At 39.3% G+C, this 18265-nt stretch overlaps 1 long non-coding RNA gene and 4 other non-coding genes across 5 annotated transcripts; 3 read left to right on the forward strand and 2 right to left on the reverse strand.

Annotated features, from left to right (window-relative positions):
* The first annotated feature begins 2435 nt into the window (after positions 1-2435).
* Positions 2436-2507, forward strand: trnap-ugg (transfer RNA proline (anticodon UGG)). The gene has a single exon. It is a non-coding gene; the product is annotated as a tRNA-Pro (tRNA).
* A 615-nt stretch (positions 2508-3122) lies between these two features.
* trnay-gua (transfer RNA tyrosine (anticodon GUA)) lies at positions 3123-3210 on the reverse strand. The gene is given in 2 exon segments: positions 3123-3158; positions 3174-3210. It is a non-coding gene; the product is annotated as a tRNA-Tyr (tRNA).
* Positions 3211-3353: 143 nt separating this feature from the next.
* trnag-ucc (transfer RNA glycine (anticodon UCC)) lies at positions 3354-3425 on the forward strand. The gene has a single exon. It is a non-coding gene; the product is annotated as a tRNA-Gly (tRNA).
* Positions 3426-3763: 338 nt separating this feature from the next.
* Positions 3764-3836, forward strand: trnaa-agc (transfer RNA alanine (anticodon AGC)). Its single transcript has one exon. It is a non-coding gene; the product is annotated as a tRNA-Ala (tRNA).
* Positions 3837-5595: 1759 nt separating this feature from the next.
* On the reverse strand, positions 5596-17332 carry LOC116678295 (uncharacterized). Its single transcript, XR_004329214.1, has 3 exons — positions 17322-17332; positions 15932-15940; positions 5596-6134 (listed from the first exon to the last, which is right to left on the reverse strand). It is a non-coding gene; the product is annotated as an uncharacterized LOC116678295 (long non-coding RNA).
* Between the last annotated feature and the right edge of the window lie 933 nt (positions 17333-18265).

An 18265-nucleotide genomic window follows, 5' to 3' on the forward strand; every position in this document is an offset into this window, starting at 1 on the left:
ACAGTTTTTTACGCATCGGGAATGAGAACGTGTTGGCTGTCAAGCGCTTGAACTTAGACACCCACATTTCTTTGTCGGCTATGTCTGCCAGTTCCATCTCAAGATCAGGTGGACTCACCCCTGGAAATGCTGTCATATTCAACAGGGATGGATCGAGGCTTAGGGGAGTGACAGGGAAGGATCATGTGGGTTTTTCCTCTCTGAACTCACTGAATCGTTTCCCGAACGATGTTTGCATTGCGATGACTGCAGAATGTAAAAATTCTAAATTGATCATGTGAGCTTCTCTGAACTCTCTCAAACTGGGGAAGTGTGACAGTGTGCCTTTCTGTAAATCTCTGGCAAGCACCGTCAACTTGCGCTCGAATGCCAAAACCTCCTCCAACATGTGCAGGGCTGTGCGTCCTTTACCCTGAAGAGCTGTGTTCAGGTGCGATGTCATGTCTACCAAGAAGTGTAGCTTTTCGAGCCACTCTGGCTGTTCTAGCTCAGGAAATATGAGCCCTTTGCTGCCCAGGAAGGTTTTCACTTCCTCCAGACATGCCACAAAGCGTTTCAACGCCTCGCCTGTGGACAGCCACCGGACTTTGTTGTGCAGCAGGAGATCAGAATACGTGCTTTCCAGCTCGTCCAGTAACGAACGGAACTGACGGGGATTTACACCTTTTGCCATTATTTTGCTCACAATCTGAATGACAACATTCATGACTGTCAGGTTCAGGACACTTTAACTTACTAAATAAACACGGTCAAGCAAGAAAAACGAGACGCAGACGGTAATGAGCAGTTTGATAGACAATTGCAAGAGGGAAGGTCACGCGAAGAGCCTCCAAACGTCCCCCCCCCCCCCCCCCCCGTGTTTGCCCTTTTAGTGGTATCAAGTTTACATACCGGCAGAACAGCGCTATTTGTTCAATATCACCTTCGTCTTTAGATTCATCACAAGCAATTGATTGAATTGAAATTGAATTGAAATTGAGTAGGCCACAGCTGAATTGATGTCTTTAATTTGCTGTCTGGTGATGTCTTCTGCCATTTTTATGGTTCTGTCTTTGACAGTCTTTGCAGAGAGGGACATATCCCTGATTTTCTGCACAATTTCACTCTTGTTTTTAAAGTCCTTGAATAGTACATTCTGAAATCTTAATGAAAGATTCTTTTTCTATATTCTCCATCTGTAAACGGCTTCCCGTGCCTCACTATTTCCTGAGCGGCAACAAAACTAGCATATGTTCTTGAACTTCATCCACTTCTTGAAGTGATTTTTGCTCTGATCAGTCCTCTGTGTCAGTTCCAAAACATCTCCAACCGGATATTTCTGAGCAAAGGCTGCGTGTTTATTCTGGAAATGTCTTGTGACATTTGACTTTTTGTTGTTAGCTAGTTTGTCATTACATTTTAGGCACACTGGTAAACCAGTCTCGTCAGCAGTGAAAGCAAATGAATCTGCCCACGTAGCATTGAACGTCCTGTTTTCATCACATACTTTTCTTTTCTTTGAATTCTCCATAGTTGGCCTACCTGGGGTCAAAAAGTTTTTAAAAAAAACACTCACTGGCGGGTGTCGCACATTGTGACGTGTATTAAGAGCGACAACGACAAAAAAATAAATAATATTAAAATATTTAAATATTTTAGAAGTTACAAGATCGCCATAATCTTCCTAGAATTACATTTTGAACATGAACAAACTAAAATAAAATACATTTTAATTAAATACTCATTAATTATTTTCAAAAGCTGAGGAGAAGCATCAAAGAGCCGCATGAGGTTCCTGAGCCGCGGGTTGCCGACCTTTGGTCTATGGGTATGATTCTCCCTTAGGGTGCGATAGGTCCTGGATGAGACCACTTTGCATAGAAGTGGAAGCATGGATTGAATAATCTGGTTTATTTATTGAGTGTGATGGAAAAGAGTGTCATTGCCCCCGCAAATTTATCACGATTTTACTATCACTTTTTACTGACAAAATCAAGTCTGTGTTTTGGTAAAAAAAATTGTATCAAATGTTTCCTGTTGTCAAATGATATTGGAAAGCTGAATCGGGCCGTGGAGCCATGAAAAGACCCCATGCCAATTGACCTGACCATAGTCTTTCAAGTCAGTGACAAATCCAAGCTGCACTTCCTTTTTCAAGCTGCATTTCCTTTTTACCAATATTCAATTTCCAATTATGGCAAAAGTAGTCTGTCGTCCAATAGATGGTGGAAACTAGGCTTTTCTGCTGTCACTTCTGACCGAAAAATTCAAGTTCAAATGTTGGTAAAATGTTTTGCTTCTAAAGTAGTCTTTCGTCCAATATAATCAGAAAGCTCAATCTGGCAGTGGAGCCATAAAAACACTACATGCCAAACAAACTACTTAACAATTGCCTTTTGAGTCACTGACTGGTCACATTTACTTGATGGAAAATTGCTGATAGAATAGTTTTATGTGGCTCGTTGGTCTAGGGGTATGATTCTTGCTTTGGGTGCGAGAGGTCCCGGGTTCAACTCCCGGACGAGCCCTGAAACAGGGTGCTGTTCCGACAGTAATCTGTACTATAAAATCCAGTTTATGTTAAATTAACCCAGATTAGGAGCCAGCACAATTGTAGTACAGCATGTTGGCAATTTTTCATATCCTGCTTCAACTACATGCTACAAAAACAACTGAGCAAAAATATAAGGAACAAACAAGCAGGACATGACTCTCCTTGTTCATTGGTCTAGGTTTATGATTCTCGCTTATGGTGTGATAGGTCCTGGATGAGACTACTTTGCATAGAAGGGGAGGCATGGATTGAATAATCTTGTTTATTTATTGAATGTGATGGAAAAGAGAGTGTCATACGTGATGCAAATTCATCAAAATACTACTATCACTTCTTAGCTTTCCAGCCGCTGCATTTATCAATGTACGATCATTCTTACGCTCTGATTGGCGTGATACGAACGTTTCATTAATATCACGTAAATCCTGTCGTAAGAGGATTTCTGCGCTCATATCTAGCCCACCTCTTTTTTTTGTTTCATGTTATGTCTTGGCAAGAAGTATTATGCTTTTGGGTCGTCCGTCCAGCTCTACATCAGAATCAGAAATTCTTGATTGATCCCTGAAGGGAAACTCTGGAAAAAATCTTCTCCTTCAAGCCGGATTTGAACCAGCGACCTAAGGATTTCAGCTACATGCCTCTACAGTCCTCTACTCTACCAACTGAGCTATTGAAGGGAGCTTGGACATACACACACACTTCCTATTCTTGTGAATGTGATAACACAGGACCCCCTGGAGGGACTTTCAGTGAAAGAGAGCGTTTTCAGTCTCAATACCCAGATGTATTACAAGATATGAAGTAAACATTGTATTGCCAAGTGATGGTGGTATAGTGGTGAGCATAGCTGCCTTCCAAGCAGTTGACCTGGGTTCGATTCCCAGCCATCACAGTAGCTTTATTTGAGCCGAGTTACTTTTTTTACAAGAAGTCAGCTGAAAGGTTACTTGCCCAACCTGGTTTGATAAAATCTCTTTTAGTAGCATGGTTATGGCCAAAATGATAATGACAAATACTTTGATCAATATGGAGATCACAATTACTTGTGGATTTTCTTCTCCAAAGTGCTGGAAAGGAAGTTTTCACCAATTGTTGAACCTCAGGTTAAAAAGGAACAATCCCAGCAAGGTATTTGTCATACTAAACTATGACTGTCATGATTTTTTGTCATACTATACTATAACGTTTATGAATTTGTTTTTTCAACATACTACGACATTTTTTGAAAAAGGGGAATTAGCTCAAATGGTAGAGCGCTTGCTTAGCATGCGAGAGGTAGCGGGATCAATGCCCGCATTCTCCAGAGGACTTTAGATTCTTCTTGTTTTACAACAAGAACTATAAATCTGGACTTTTTATGACATACTACACTACGACTTTTTATGAATATTTAGACATACTATACTATGACTTTTTATGACATTTTATGAATATTTTGTCATACTATACTATGGCTTATATGAATTTTTGACATATACTATAACTTTTTATGAATATTTCGACATCCTATACTATGACTTTTTTCAGCATACTATGCTATGAATTTTTTTGACATACTATACTATGACTTTTTATGACTTTTTACGAATTTTCGACATACTATACTACAACTTTTTATGACTTTTTAATGAATTTTTGACATACTATGGCTTTTTTTGAAAAGGGGAATTAGCTCAAATGGTAGAGCGCTTGCTTAGCATGCGAGAGGTAGCGGGATCAATGCCTGCATTCTCCAGAGGACTTTAGATTCTTCTTGTTTTACAACAAGAACTACAAGTTTGGACTTTTTATGACATACTACACTACGACTTTCTATGAATATTTAGACATACTATACTATGACTTTTTATGACATTTTATGAATATTTTGTCATACCATACTATGGCTTGTATGAATTTTTGACATATTATACTATAACTTTTTATGAATATTTCAACATCCTATACTATGAATTTTTTCAACATACTATGCTATGAATTTTTTTGATATACTATAATATGACTTTTTATGAATTTTTATGAATTTTTGACATACTATACTATGACTTTTTATGAATTTTTACGAATTTTCGACATACTATACTATAACTTTTTATGACTTTTTATGAATTTTTGACATACTATTGCTTTATTTGAAAAGGGGAATTAGCTCAAATGGTAGAGCGCTTGCTTAGCATGCGAGAGGTAGCGGGATCAACGCCCGCATTCTCCAGAAGACTTTAGATTCTTCTTGTTTTACAACAAGATTTATAAATCTTGACTTGTTACGACATACTACACTACGACTTTTTATGAATATTTAGACATACTATACTATGACTTTTTATGACATTTTATGAATATTGTGTCATACTATACTATGGCTTATATGAATTTTTGACATATACTATAACTTTTTATGAATATTTCGACATCCTATACTATGACTTTTTTCAGCATACTATGCTATGAATTTTTTTGACATACTATACTATGAATTTTTATGATTTTTTATGAATTTTTGACATACTATACTATGACTTTTTATGACTTTTTACGAATTTTCGACATACTATACTATAACTTTTTATGAATTTTTGACATACTATGGCTTTTTTTGAAAAGGGGAATTAGCTCAAATGGTAGAGCGCTTGCTTAGCATGCGAGAGGTAGCAGGATCAACACCCGCATTCTCCAGAGGACTATAGATTCTTCTTGTTTTACAACAACTACAAATTTGGACTTTACGACATACTACACTACGACTTTTTAGGAATATTTTGACATACTATACAATGACTTTTTGTGACTTTCTATGAATTTTTTGACAACTATACTATACATTTAAAAAAAATATTTTGACATACTACAGTATGACATTTTATGTTTTTTTCGACATACTAAACAATGACTTTATGAATATTTCAACATACTATGACTTTTTAAGACTTTTTAAGAATTCTTTGACACTCACTGACCTCACAGCGACTACAGCAGCACAGAGCATCAGCAGCAGGACGCAGCAGCAGGACGCTGAGCACTGAGCATCTCACTTTGAAGAAGGTGGAGTAGATCCCAAAGGGCTCCACGTAGACCACCACCGTCCTCTCTGTGGACATGCACTGGTCATATAGGTCAGTAACTACACACCAGTACCCACCCGTGTCCCCCACTGACATATTAGAAATAACCAGGTTACCATTAACATAGTCCCTGCTCACTCTGCTCATGCTCTGACCAGACCTTACATTAAAGACTCTTCCCTCTGTTCGGTCTGACTTGATGAACCAATCATGCTCCCTACCCCCCCCCCCCACCTGTGCACCTGAGAGTGACATCATCTCCCTCTGAGAAGAGCTCTACAGTGGGGGGGCCGAATGTGGGACACACCACCAGCACATACTGTTGCTCTCTCATAGAGACTCTACAGAAGTACCGACCTGAGTGATTTAACATCAGAGATGAAAACACCAGCGAGTAGTTCTGGTCTACTGAAGGATCAGTCTGGTTCAGTAGTCCTGGATCAGGGGAGATCCGAGTAGACCAGCGGGGGGGCTGTTCATCAGTGGAGTCAGCGAAGGTGCACGGCAACACGGCGGTCTGTCCCTCTGAGCGGTAGATTCTCTTATACTTTGGGTACAACCGCACAGTCCAACTGCCGACACACCGCTGCTGGTCCATCACCAGACATCTGTACAGTCTAAAGTCTGTTACCGTGACGTTGGAAACACGAAGATCTGATGACTTTGTCACCACTTGGTATCTTCCTCCAATATCGTCCACCACTGGTGTCGTCTTGTCCCCAAAAACTCTGATCCATGTCTCCTGCTCATATCCAGGGTCCTGTATGAACCACTGGACGTCCTGATTACCAGCTGGTCCCCCACATGGCAGGTCCACTGTTTCTCCGAGTCTGGCTCTGATAAAGTCCGCATCTATTGAAGTACAAACCGTGATAGTGATGTTGTTGCCATGGGTTACGGTGCCCTCGGTCCAGCACTCCTCTTGGTACGGGCCGGAGTCGGACTGGGTCAGGTGTGTGATGGTGTAAGAAGAAGTCTCCACAACGCTGACCAGTCGTTGTTTCAGGGGTCCAGGTACTGAGGACTGGTTGGACCAGAGGTCAGAGGTGTTCCACAGGACCAGGTTCTCCCCACCAACAGACCTGGAGATCAGGCAGGAGGTGGTGTTCTTGGGGGGCTTGAAGGTGTAAGAGGACCCTTTCTTTCTGATGATGAGGTGGTCTCCTGCATGGATGCTCCTGATGAGAGAGACCAGCAGGAAGGAGAGCCCTGGGACTGCAGCCATTCTCCTCCGAGGTCCAGGACCACTGACCGCTGTCACTCATGTAGCTCATATAGGATGTAATGTGGGGCCTGACCGTTTAAGGCTCTGAAAGTCAGCACTAAAATCTTAAAATCAATCCTGAATTTTACAGGGAGCCAGTGGAGGTCCAACAAGACAGGGGTAATATGAGACCTTCGAGGGGCACCTGTTAGAAGTCTGGCAGCAGAATTTTGAACAATTTGCAATTTGTTTAAAGCAGACTTATTCAAACAGGTAAAAACAGCGTTGCAGTAGTCGAGTCTTGTTGATATGAAAGCATGAATTATCATTTCCAGATCCTTCTTTGACAACATTTTGCGAATTTTAGAGATGTTCCTAAGGTGAAAAACACAATTTTGAACAAGCTGTTTTGAGTGTGTCTCCAGGGACATGGCCTGGTCAAACACAACCCCCAGGTTTCTGAGGCTGGATTTGACAAAAGGGCCCAGGGAGCCAAGCTGCTGTTTGATAAGCGGGATCTTATGGTTTGGGGCAAAAATCAACATTTCAGTCTTGTTTGAATTTATCTGTAAATAGTTTGTGGCTAGCCAGTCTTTGATGGAGGGCACACACTCTAGAAACAGAGGCAAACGGTGAAATTCAGCATCATTAAAAGAACAATACAGCTGAACATCATCAGCGTAGAAGTGGTATGAAACATCTTTGAAACAGCGGATAATTTGACCAAGTGGCAAAATGTACAGTAAGAACAAAATAGGGCCCAAAACTGAACCCTGTGCCACTCCGCAAGACAAATTTGTCACATCAGACTGAACATTATTTACAGCAAGATTGAAGGTTCTGTCACAAATATAGGATGAGAACCACTGAAGGACAGATCCTGATAGTCCCATCTCATTGTGAAGCCTATTGATCAATATACCGTGATCCACAGTGTCAAAAGTCGATGTCAAATTAAGAAGTACAAGTACAGTGTAGCGGCCGGAGTCTGCTGTCATCATCACATCACTAGAAACATTGATTAGAGCTGTTTCAGTGGAGTGAGATTTTCGAAAGCCAGATTGAAAAGTATCAAACAAGTTGTGCTGCTCCATAAAGGAGGTCAGCTGGCATGCAACTACTTTTTCCAAGATTTTGGAGATAAATGGAAGTTTAGATATGGGCCTGTAGTTTTTGGGTTCTGAAGGGTCAAGATTGGGCTTTTTAAGGACCGGATTTACCAATGCGTGTTTGAAGTAATTTGGAACTGTGCCAGATTTAAGTGACAGGTTAATTATATTTTCCACCCAGGGGCCGAGGATATCAAATATTTTCAAAAATACATTTGTTGGGACGATGTCAGCAGGGCTCAAAGACGGTAAAGCATAAACACATCAACTTTCATTGATATTAATCCATATACCATCAACATTCTTTGATATTACTGCATATACACATCAACTTTCTTTGATATTACTGCATATATACATCAACTTTCTTTGATATTACTGCATATACACATCAACTTTCTTTGATATTAATGCATATACACAATAACTTTCTTTTTAATTTACGCATATAAACATCATCTCTCTTTTAGATTAATGCATATACACATCAACTTTCTTTTTGAATTATGCATAAACACATCAACTTTCTTTTAGATTTATGCATGAACACATCAACTTTCTTTTAGATTTATGTGTTAGGTGAGGTGTAGGACCCGGACACAGAACAACCACAAGAGGGAGTGATGTACACAGTAATGGGTTTAATTCTGAGGGAACAGAATAACCAACACAAAAACAAACACACAAACAATCCAGACACGGAAGGTGACGTGGGAGATGAAGGAGATCCAAGACAGACGACGAGACGGAACACAAACGTTGTGGCAGAAACACAAGGTAGGTGCATATTCAAGGTAAAGGAATACCAACAAGCTTAGTACAGGACCAGTTACCACGGGAATGTAGGTAACGAACTGGCGCCAAAGAGGTGGTCGGCCAAGGTTTAAGTATGGATGGAGTGGTAATGATGATGATGCTCAGCTGTGTAGTAAGACGGAGGAGGGGAGGAGTAGACACGCCTCTCATGGAATCTAGGAGGAGCGCCCTCTGGCGGCCGATGGAACACAGACAGACAAACAACAACACAGAAGACAGCGGACCCATAACATTATGCATATACACATCAACTTTCTTTTTGATTTATGTGTATACACATGAACTTTCTTTTAGATTAATGCATATACACATCAACTTTCTTTTAGATTAATGCATATACACATCAACTTTCTTTTAGATTAATGCATATACACATCAACTTTCTTTTTGATTAATGCAAATACAGATCAACTTTCTTTTTAATCTTTATTCATTTTCATCACTATTCATTATGACATCAACTTCCTTTTTAATAAATGCATAAACACATCAACTTTCTTTTATATTAATGCATATACAGATCAACTTTCTTTTTCATTAATTTATATACACATTAACTTTCTTTTGCATTAATACATAAACACATTAATTTTCTTTTTAATAAATACATATACTGATCAACTTTCTTTAAGATTTATGCATACACACATCAACTTTTTTTAATTATATCATCACCATTCCTTTTGTCATCATCAAAATTCATTATGACATCAACTTTCTTTTATATTAATGCATAAACACATCAACTTTCTTTTTAATAAATGCATATACACATCAAATTTCCCTTTGAACAATGCACATACACATTCATTATGTCATCATCACTATTCATTATGACATCAACTTTTTTCATAGATTAATGCATATACATATCAACTTTCTTTTTATTGTATCATCACCATTCATTATGACATCAATTTTGTTTTTGATTTATGCATATACACATCAACTTTCTTTTTTATTATTGCGTATACTCATCAAATTAATTTTTGATTAATGCATACATACATAAACTTTCTTTTAGATTAACGCATATACGCATAGAGTTTTTTTTTAGATTTCTGCATATATACTTAACAACTTTTTTTTTCATTAATGCATATACACATTCATTATGTCATCATCACTATTCATTACGACATCAACTTTCTTCTAGATTAATTTAGATTCACATCAACTTTCATTGATATTAATCCATATACCACCAACATTCTTTGACATTAATGCATATACACATCAACTTTCTTTTTAATAAATGCATGTACACATCAAATTTCTTTTTGATTAATGCATAAACACATTTATTATGTCATCATCACTATTCATTTAGTCATCATCACAATTCATTATGACATCAACTTTCTTTTAGATTAATGCATATACACATCAACTTTCTTTGATATTACAGTTTTTTACAATTACTATGACAGATTTTTCAATACTTTTAACAATTTTCCAAAACTCTTAACTTAGTTAGCACCACATCCGCATGTGTAAGCTATACTATTAACATATTTCTGGTTGCTCTAACACATAATGCATACAATTAACACAAATTTAAAATGCTTAAACTCCTTTTACACACAATCTCAAACAATAGACTTTTACTGCCAAATTTACCAAGGCTTTAACACTGTATGTCAGAACAGATAACACCATGTTCTAAACCTAACCTTACAGGCTTAAGTCAAGGTGAACAACTATTCATATAGTGAATTTTTTGGGCTGGTCTTGGGTGGAAAAGGAACAATATAGATCAACACAAAGAAAGAAAGAAAGAAAGAAAGAAAGAAGGAAATGCCTGCACGAGGGTGAGGAAGACGAGTACCAGGACAAGGGAGAGGAGTGGGGCAAGGTAGAGGAAGAGGAGTCAGAATGCATGGTGGCGCTCAAAGAAGGACCAGAACTAGGGTAACTGATCAAATAAGACCTACTATCATTGACCATGTCATAAACCACGGGCTAGCATACAGAGAGGCTGGTGAACGAGTACAGCCAAATATCAGCCGGGACACACTGGCATCTACTGTCCGTGTTTTCAGAGAAACCAACAGGTAGGATATTGCTTCTCCTACATCAAAGTGTAAATACTGTAAAATTACCATTTACAGTATTAGAGTGACTTTATGCCTCTGGTCTCATAATGTAACTGCATTGTGTCTCTCTAAGGATTCAATGTCTACCTCCCTCAGGGGGAAGAGGAAAGCTCCTGGATGAAGAACAGGGGCCTGTTGCACGAAAGTAGAATAAAGATATCCAGGATAAGTGATAAAGCGCAGCTTGACTTAGTGTGACCTGCTCATAGCGGCTTAATCGGTTGCACGTTTGCCGAGCCAGGATAAACAGGTGGAGCTATGTCAAGCCAGGTGTAGATAGCCGGGATAAGTGCACGTTCACGGCTTTCTCAAATAGACCACGTTATCGATCACAGATTTACTGATGCAGAGATGAGAAGACGCATGCGCCAAATGTTTCACCCAATGAGCAGCATCTTCTAATGGAAAGTAACGAGGAGGGGAAGAATATGGAAAAAGGGAAATACGGCTCTTATCAAACGGAGAAAAAAAGCCCGACATAGCGGACCCGACTGAATATGTGGGGGTGTAAAAATATCTACTTTGCCTCAAAAGTGAGCAGAGGGAACTAATGTTCCTCGGGAAATGGACCCTACGGACTTTAGGCTTACTTTCAAACCCTTATTCACAACGTGAGAACATGTTTTACAACCATGCACAAATCTCTATAATCTATATCTAATTATTTATACAATTAATGTTCATATAGAACAATCAGAAAGGGACAACAACTAGAAAAAAAGTAAATGACTTCAATACACGCTGTGAGCATATGTAAAACAATATTCATGTTTTTTTATTCTTCTGACAAGTGACCGCACCAGAATAAAAAGATGAAGAAGCATTGTGGTGTTCCCAGTGTGATGAATGATAACTCCACTACATAGGCTACGTGCTGTATATAGACCACGTTATTATACCGGTGATGTGAGACTTATTAGGAAGGTTATGAAACCAATGTAAGGTATATCAAAAAACATTAGGCCCACTTATTAAGGGGTAACACAAACTACCCTTTATTAGAGAAGGACAAGCAACAAGAAAATGAAATCATGAATGTATTGGTCTCTGACCAGTCTGCCATTATTATCATCTGGGAACATCGCTACATTAATATCATCTGGAACATCGCTACATTAATATCATCTGGAATATCGCTACATTAATATCGTCACACTTAATCTCCGGAGCGCGTCCTGTAGAAACCTGAAGCTGAGACCACGGACGCTGCGCTGCTCATCTCTACTTTTACAGAGAGAGTGGACACTGACACAACTCGCAAGTCTGCTGGTAGGCAATAGCCACTGGCCACCGGCCACCGGCCACCGGGCACCAGGCACCGGGCAGCAGCCACCGGGCAGCAGCCACCGGCCACCGGCAGCGGCGGCCACCGGGCAGCGGCGGCCACCGGCCACCGGGCAGCAGCCACCGGCCACCGGGCAGCAGCCACCGGGACGCGGCGGCCACCGGCCACCGGGCACCGGCCGCACGCCAGGCAGCCTCGACATAGTACCGTCCCACCGGGAAAAGTCCCACTCCGCATCTGGGTGCCAGTGCAACCATTTCTGACCATCTAAACAGCTGTAGTAGGGTTTAAATCAAACTCGCGACAACAATAGAGACAAGTAGGCTAATGCATGTTAATAAAAATAAAGCAGAACACATGCAGAAGACAACGGAATAACTGTTAAACACGTTTATTTTGGATCAGAGCCGCAGCTGATTTGACACATGAGACTCCAGGATTAATCTTAGCCCGGCTGTTAGCCTGCTCTGGACCAGGCTAGCCGCAAAGAATAAATCTCCATGGTTACTTGGCTGGGCTTAATTCAATCTGGTTTCGTGCAACCGAGTCCAAGCTAAATTCATCCAGGATAACTTGAATATCCCGGCTTAATCCCTTATCCTAGTTTCGTGCAACAGGCCCCAGGAACTTGCTATTGTCAACATGGTGATTGCTGACAATGAAATGAAACTGAAGGACATTCAGTCCAGAGTTGTAGAGGACAACCTTGTCTTTGGGAACATTGCAGCAATCAGCACAACATCCATTTCTCGGACTCTAGCTAAACACAGAGTCCGAATGAAACAACTATAGAAAGTTCCTTTTGAAAGGAACAGTGAACGCATCAAAGAACTCCGTCACCAATACGTCCAGGTAAGGTTATGCAATACAGTCATTACTGTAAACTACTCTATAAACCTGGAGTACATTAGGACATACAGTAGATATACAGTACAGCACAGCAGTTACATACACTGTGTCTAATTTCTTTCAGAGAGTCATGGAGTTGGAGGCCAATCAAGTCCCACATGAAATTATCTATGTTGACGAGGCTGGCTTCAACTTGGCGAAAATTGGTATTGAAGTTTTTCAACAAAAGAAATAAAATGCATGTGCAAAACACAATGCAATATAATGTCTATTGTATAAATGCATACCTGACACATCTAAAATAATGTAGTTTCTGTAATGTCAGCTGATGAGTGTTTATTTATCATTGTGTTATGATTGCCTAAATGTTCCTGTTGGAGGAGAACATGTGTTAGTGTTTGGAATAATTATTTGATTTTGAAACATGTTTGCAGTGTTTTGTTAGACATAGCGTGTTGTGTTAGAGTATTATTGTATTTTGAAAATTAGTTTTGGAGTTTAGCTTGCTGCACTGTAACTTTTATTCTTGTGTTTTATGTGTCCTAATGTTTCTATTTTGTTTTAGACTGTCCATTCATATGTTTTATCTTTAAATTTCTTATGCTGCACTGTAACTTTTATTCTTATGTTTATGTGTCTTTTTTGTTTTTAACTGTCTATTCATGTGTTTTATACGCTTATAATTTTTAACTGTTTTTACTTGTGTGAAGCACTTTGAATTGCCCTGTTGCTGAAATGTGCTCTACAAATAACGCCGCCTTGCCTTGCCTTGCCTACAATGTGGGATTTAGAGCATGAAATTAAATGTTTTGCCAATTGTGTGTTTTGGGTGTGTTGGTGTGTTAAGAGTTTAGGAAACTTGTTAAATGTATTGAAAAATCTGTCATAGACCACAACCCCTCTACATACCGTTAAGTGAGATTAATAATCCTGTCCATAGACAAAGGAAAACATTGATATGAGTTTCACAACGTGTATTGAAACAAAACAACGTACTTCTTCATACAAACATATTCAACCCGACCATTAACACTCCCACACATTTAACCCCCCCCCCCAAAAGACTTGACTTCTTCGAAAGAACTGCAGCTTAACATTCTAGAATTTAAAGCTAACATTCTAGAACTTCAACCTAACATTCTAGAACTGTAACATTTCAGAACGTTTAAGTAAAATGTTTTGGACCGCAACTCAAAACTGAAGAAGTGCCTGGCTAGCTCAGTCGGTAGAGCATGAGACTCTTAATCTCAAGGTCGTGGGTTTGAGGCCCACGTTGGGCAATGATGTTTTAGAGAGTGAGAATCCCTGAGTTCTGCACTGTATCAGGTGGCTGTATTGGGGTAGATCGGCTGTCAATTGCAAGATTATCAGTTCCATCCCAGTGTAAAAATCCCTGTAATTTACCAGACTAAAATGTACCTGCATTCTACGATCATGGCCTGTGCTGACCTCCTGTTCCTCAGATTAAACTAAAGTCTGGTGACAACGCATGTTTAAATTCTAAAACTTCAACTATTGTTCTAGAACTGCAACCTAACATTCCAGAACTGCATCTTAAAAGAAAGTTGATGTGTATTTGCATTAATCCAAAATAAATTTGATGTGTATATGCATTAATCAAAAAGAAAGTTGATGTGTATATGCATTAATCAAAAAGAAAGTTGATGTGTATATGCATTAGTAAGTAGACCTTGTGGCGCAACGGCAGACTGTCAGTAGAAATAAACCTTTTGTTGTAAGAAAACTTGTTTAATTTGTTATGAATCTTTTTTGTAATTGTACATATGTTTAAAAATATCAGAAAACATATTGATATTGCAGTATTCATAATCAATATTGCAAATTCACATTTTGTAAATATCGTTCAGCCCTAGTGTGTGTCTGTGTGTGTTGGGAGTGGGGCTGCTAAATGTCAAGGGCTGGGAGGAGACAGATGCAGAACAACGTGGTAGTACAGTGTGTGTGTGTGTGTGTGTGTGTGTGTGTGTGTGTGTGTGTGTGTGTGTGTGAGAGAGAAAGAGAGACAAATATAAAAAGCTTCAAGTAGACTCTAATAATATAATCATATTGTTTCTTCAACTTATTAAAATATCTGACTTTACTGCCACTGTCTGTTTCTGCTTCTCTACCATATTTATAGTGTGTAATTTGTAAAATACCAATCATAGCCTACATCACATAAAAAAACTACCTCTGTCCCTGTTCTGTTTTTAAAGACACAACATTAGGTTTTTCAATCAGATTGATAGTCAAACTGGAAATGTCCCTGTGTTTCTCCATTTTCAGGGATTATGTTCCCAGTTTTGATCTCGGACGTCTGGTGACTTTATATCATATCAGAATATTTCCCAGAAAAAAACAAAATGGATTAATCTAAAAGAAAGTTGATGTGTATACGCAATTATCGGTGGACCTTGTGGTGCAACGGTAGCGCGTCTGACTCCAAGTCAGAAGGTTACTTGTTCAAATCACGTCTGGGTCAAATGTTAAGCTCAGTCTCTATGGAGTTGGGTTGGGAACCAGAGGGTTGCTAGTCTAAGTCCCCGTGTGGACCAAAGTATGGAATGTGAATTGGTGGCTAGAGAGAGGCCACTTCACCTCCTGGGTACTGCCAGGTGCTCTTGAGCAAGGCATTGTACCCTGCCAACCACTCCAATATGACGGTCAGTTTATTTACATCTTTTGTTCTAAGAAAAATTGTTTAATTTGTTATGAATCTATTTTGTAATTTTACATATGTTTAAAAATATCAGAATTCGTATCGATATTGCAGAATACATTTTAGTTAACACTTACAGTGTAGCTAGATGTTGATGTAGATGTTGGTGATAGCCTAATAGAGATTAACCAGGCTAAAGTCCTCTATGTTACAGTGCCAATTGGCAACCACACCAAACACGAGGTGACCCTCTCCTGCAGATCTATTCTAGGGAGCATTGAGCCAGTAGCCAGAGTAATACAGAGAAGACAGACAGACAAGTTAGACCTCAGTGAGTTGAGTGTTACCCCGGAGGTCAGCAGAGAAGAACCCCCTAGAACTCAACCAGACAACACTGGTAGCATAGCACAGGAATGGGACCCACCAGTTTATGTGAGCTCCTTAAGGGACACCTTCACCTGTCTAATTTGTAAAGGTATGTGTAAGTTATGTAACAATAGGTACATATATAGTACATGTTAAGTTCCTTTTTTCATTTTGAAATAAACAATTAAATAGCATTCTGCATATTTTTTCTTTGATTACAACCTTGCAGTGCAACGGAAGAGCCCATGTTTTCCACTGGTCTCTGGTTGGGTGCTGAACATGTGTGGAGCAGTGGCTGTTAACCACAGATCACTGTCTGAAATGCAGAGCTCAAGAGTTTAAATCCAAGCTGCACAATGTTAAGGGTCTCTCTGCTTTCCTGTCTTCTTCTCTCTTGAGATACAAACAGAGTAACTCATGTAACATTGTTTCAGCAAGATGGCATCCATGTTACTGGAAAGCTGCAGAGGCTGCAAAGTTTGCATTTCAGCAAACACCACAGCTGTTGATTTCATTAATCTGTTTTCTCAGAGGAAGAAAAACTTGTTAATAAAATCATCTGTTGTGGTGTTATGTTGGAATGACAACCTGCAGCTTTCCAGGAACATTTCTAACCATCTCTGGTTTACATTTTTTGTTATCACATCTGCTCGATACATCGATACACGAATCTCGTTTGATGTTTTATTACACATTTTGGAATGGAGAAGTTATTCCTAATGGCAATTGACCTCTTAAAAGAACAGTTTATAAAGGAAGTAGTTAAAACAGATTAACTGATGTTATGTTCTTTCTTGTGATCTGATGAGCTTGATTTTTTAGACAAAAGCGCAAGAAAAAACAAAGATTGTAAGTGTTGTGTATTCATTGTAAAAAAATCAGAGTTACTGCATTGTTAGTGCATTTATCTTGTTATGGACTGAAACCACTTTTCCAGTTTCCTCTTTAATAAATGTTATTTTTGGAAGTATACTGCTTCTTTCTTGACCACTGCAGGTCACACACACCTTCTGGGGAAATCAATAGGAGACCTAACTGCATCTTTAAAAGGGCCGTAGTTATGGTAAACCACATTTTCATACAGTGATAACATGTCAAAGTGAGAACCAAACTCAGTTTCAGTCCATTGTTGGGCCTCTTCAGAGGGAAAGGATCACATCCAAAAGTGGATTCCCTTTTCAACGTGGATCCCATTTCCTGCTGATACAGGTCAGCTGCAACAGAACCATCAGGCAGAAGGTCCACGGGAATTTTTGCACGACAGCCTTCTTTAGGCAGTTCATTTGGTATTCCCTTTCCTGCAAAACATAACGTGTTTTACATGTTGAATCTGCCCATATACTGTAGTTTCAATATGCATTTGCAGTTTAATTCAAGCTACAAATGAATTAATCCAATACAAATTGAAATCTATAATAGCACAGCAAAAATGATAAGTAATGTAATTAATGTAGCCAGTAATATTAAATTAATTATACCCGGGATCCTGTGTGCATTCCATGCCTCTGTGACTTTTGTGATGCCAATCCTAGCCAGCTGGCATGTCTTTGGTTTGAGACACAATATTTTGATGTTTTGTCCTCCATGTTGACTTCCTCTTGGTCCCCCAGCTCCACCAAAGCTGTCTTCAAAGGGTAGTTGACGCTGGCATTCACTTCTGACCACATTCTCTCAATTACATGGTTCTGTGCAGGTTTTTAAGGATAGTGTAAGTCTGCCAGCCCTCACTAGAAATACAATTGCAAGAAAACTGGATTAATTTTTAACAAAACATTTACTTCAACCTTGTAGAAGGAGTCTGAAGGTAAGGCTGCCTTTGAGTATTGTGTCTGTATTCTTCCAGCTCTTCCTGTATGAATAATGCCAGATAAACCTTTTTCCCACAATCAACTCTGACCTGATCCCATAGTCCATAGGAAAGTACAGCAGGTCTGAGGACAAATCCCATAACATAAAATATAACCTTTACACATAAACAGCATTAGTCTAAGCCATAAATCCCTAAAGTGCCAAAAAAAGTCCAAAGCATTTACTTTTTAATCTAGTTACACACACACACACAAGGTGGTGTGACACTATGGGCTAATTTGTTTTCAGCTTTTCTGAAGCGCATTCATGATCCCTAATACCTTTCTAAACCACTTACCCTGGTCCCTGACCCTGCCCCCAGAGCTGGTAGCTCTGTTCCTCGGCGGAGCCAGTCGGGCCCTCTGCTGTGGCTGACAAAAAAAGTGAAAAGACGACCCAAAATGGCTTTTCATAGTTTCAGTTTGTTTCTGTTGACTT

The sequence above is a fragment of the Etheostoma spectabile genome, unplaced genomic scaffold (assembly GCF_008692095.1).
Source record: "Etheostoma spectabile isolate EspeVRDwgs_2016 unplaced genomic scaffold, UIUC_Espe_1.0 scaffold00006953, whole genome shotgun sequence".
NCBI classification, from domain to species: Eukaryota; Metazoa; Chordata; class Actinopteri; order Perciformes; family Percidae; genus Etheostoma; species Etheostoma spectabile.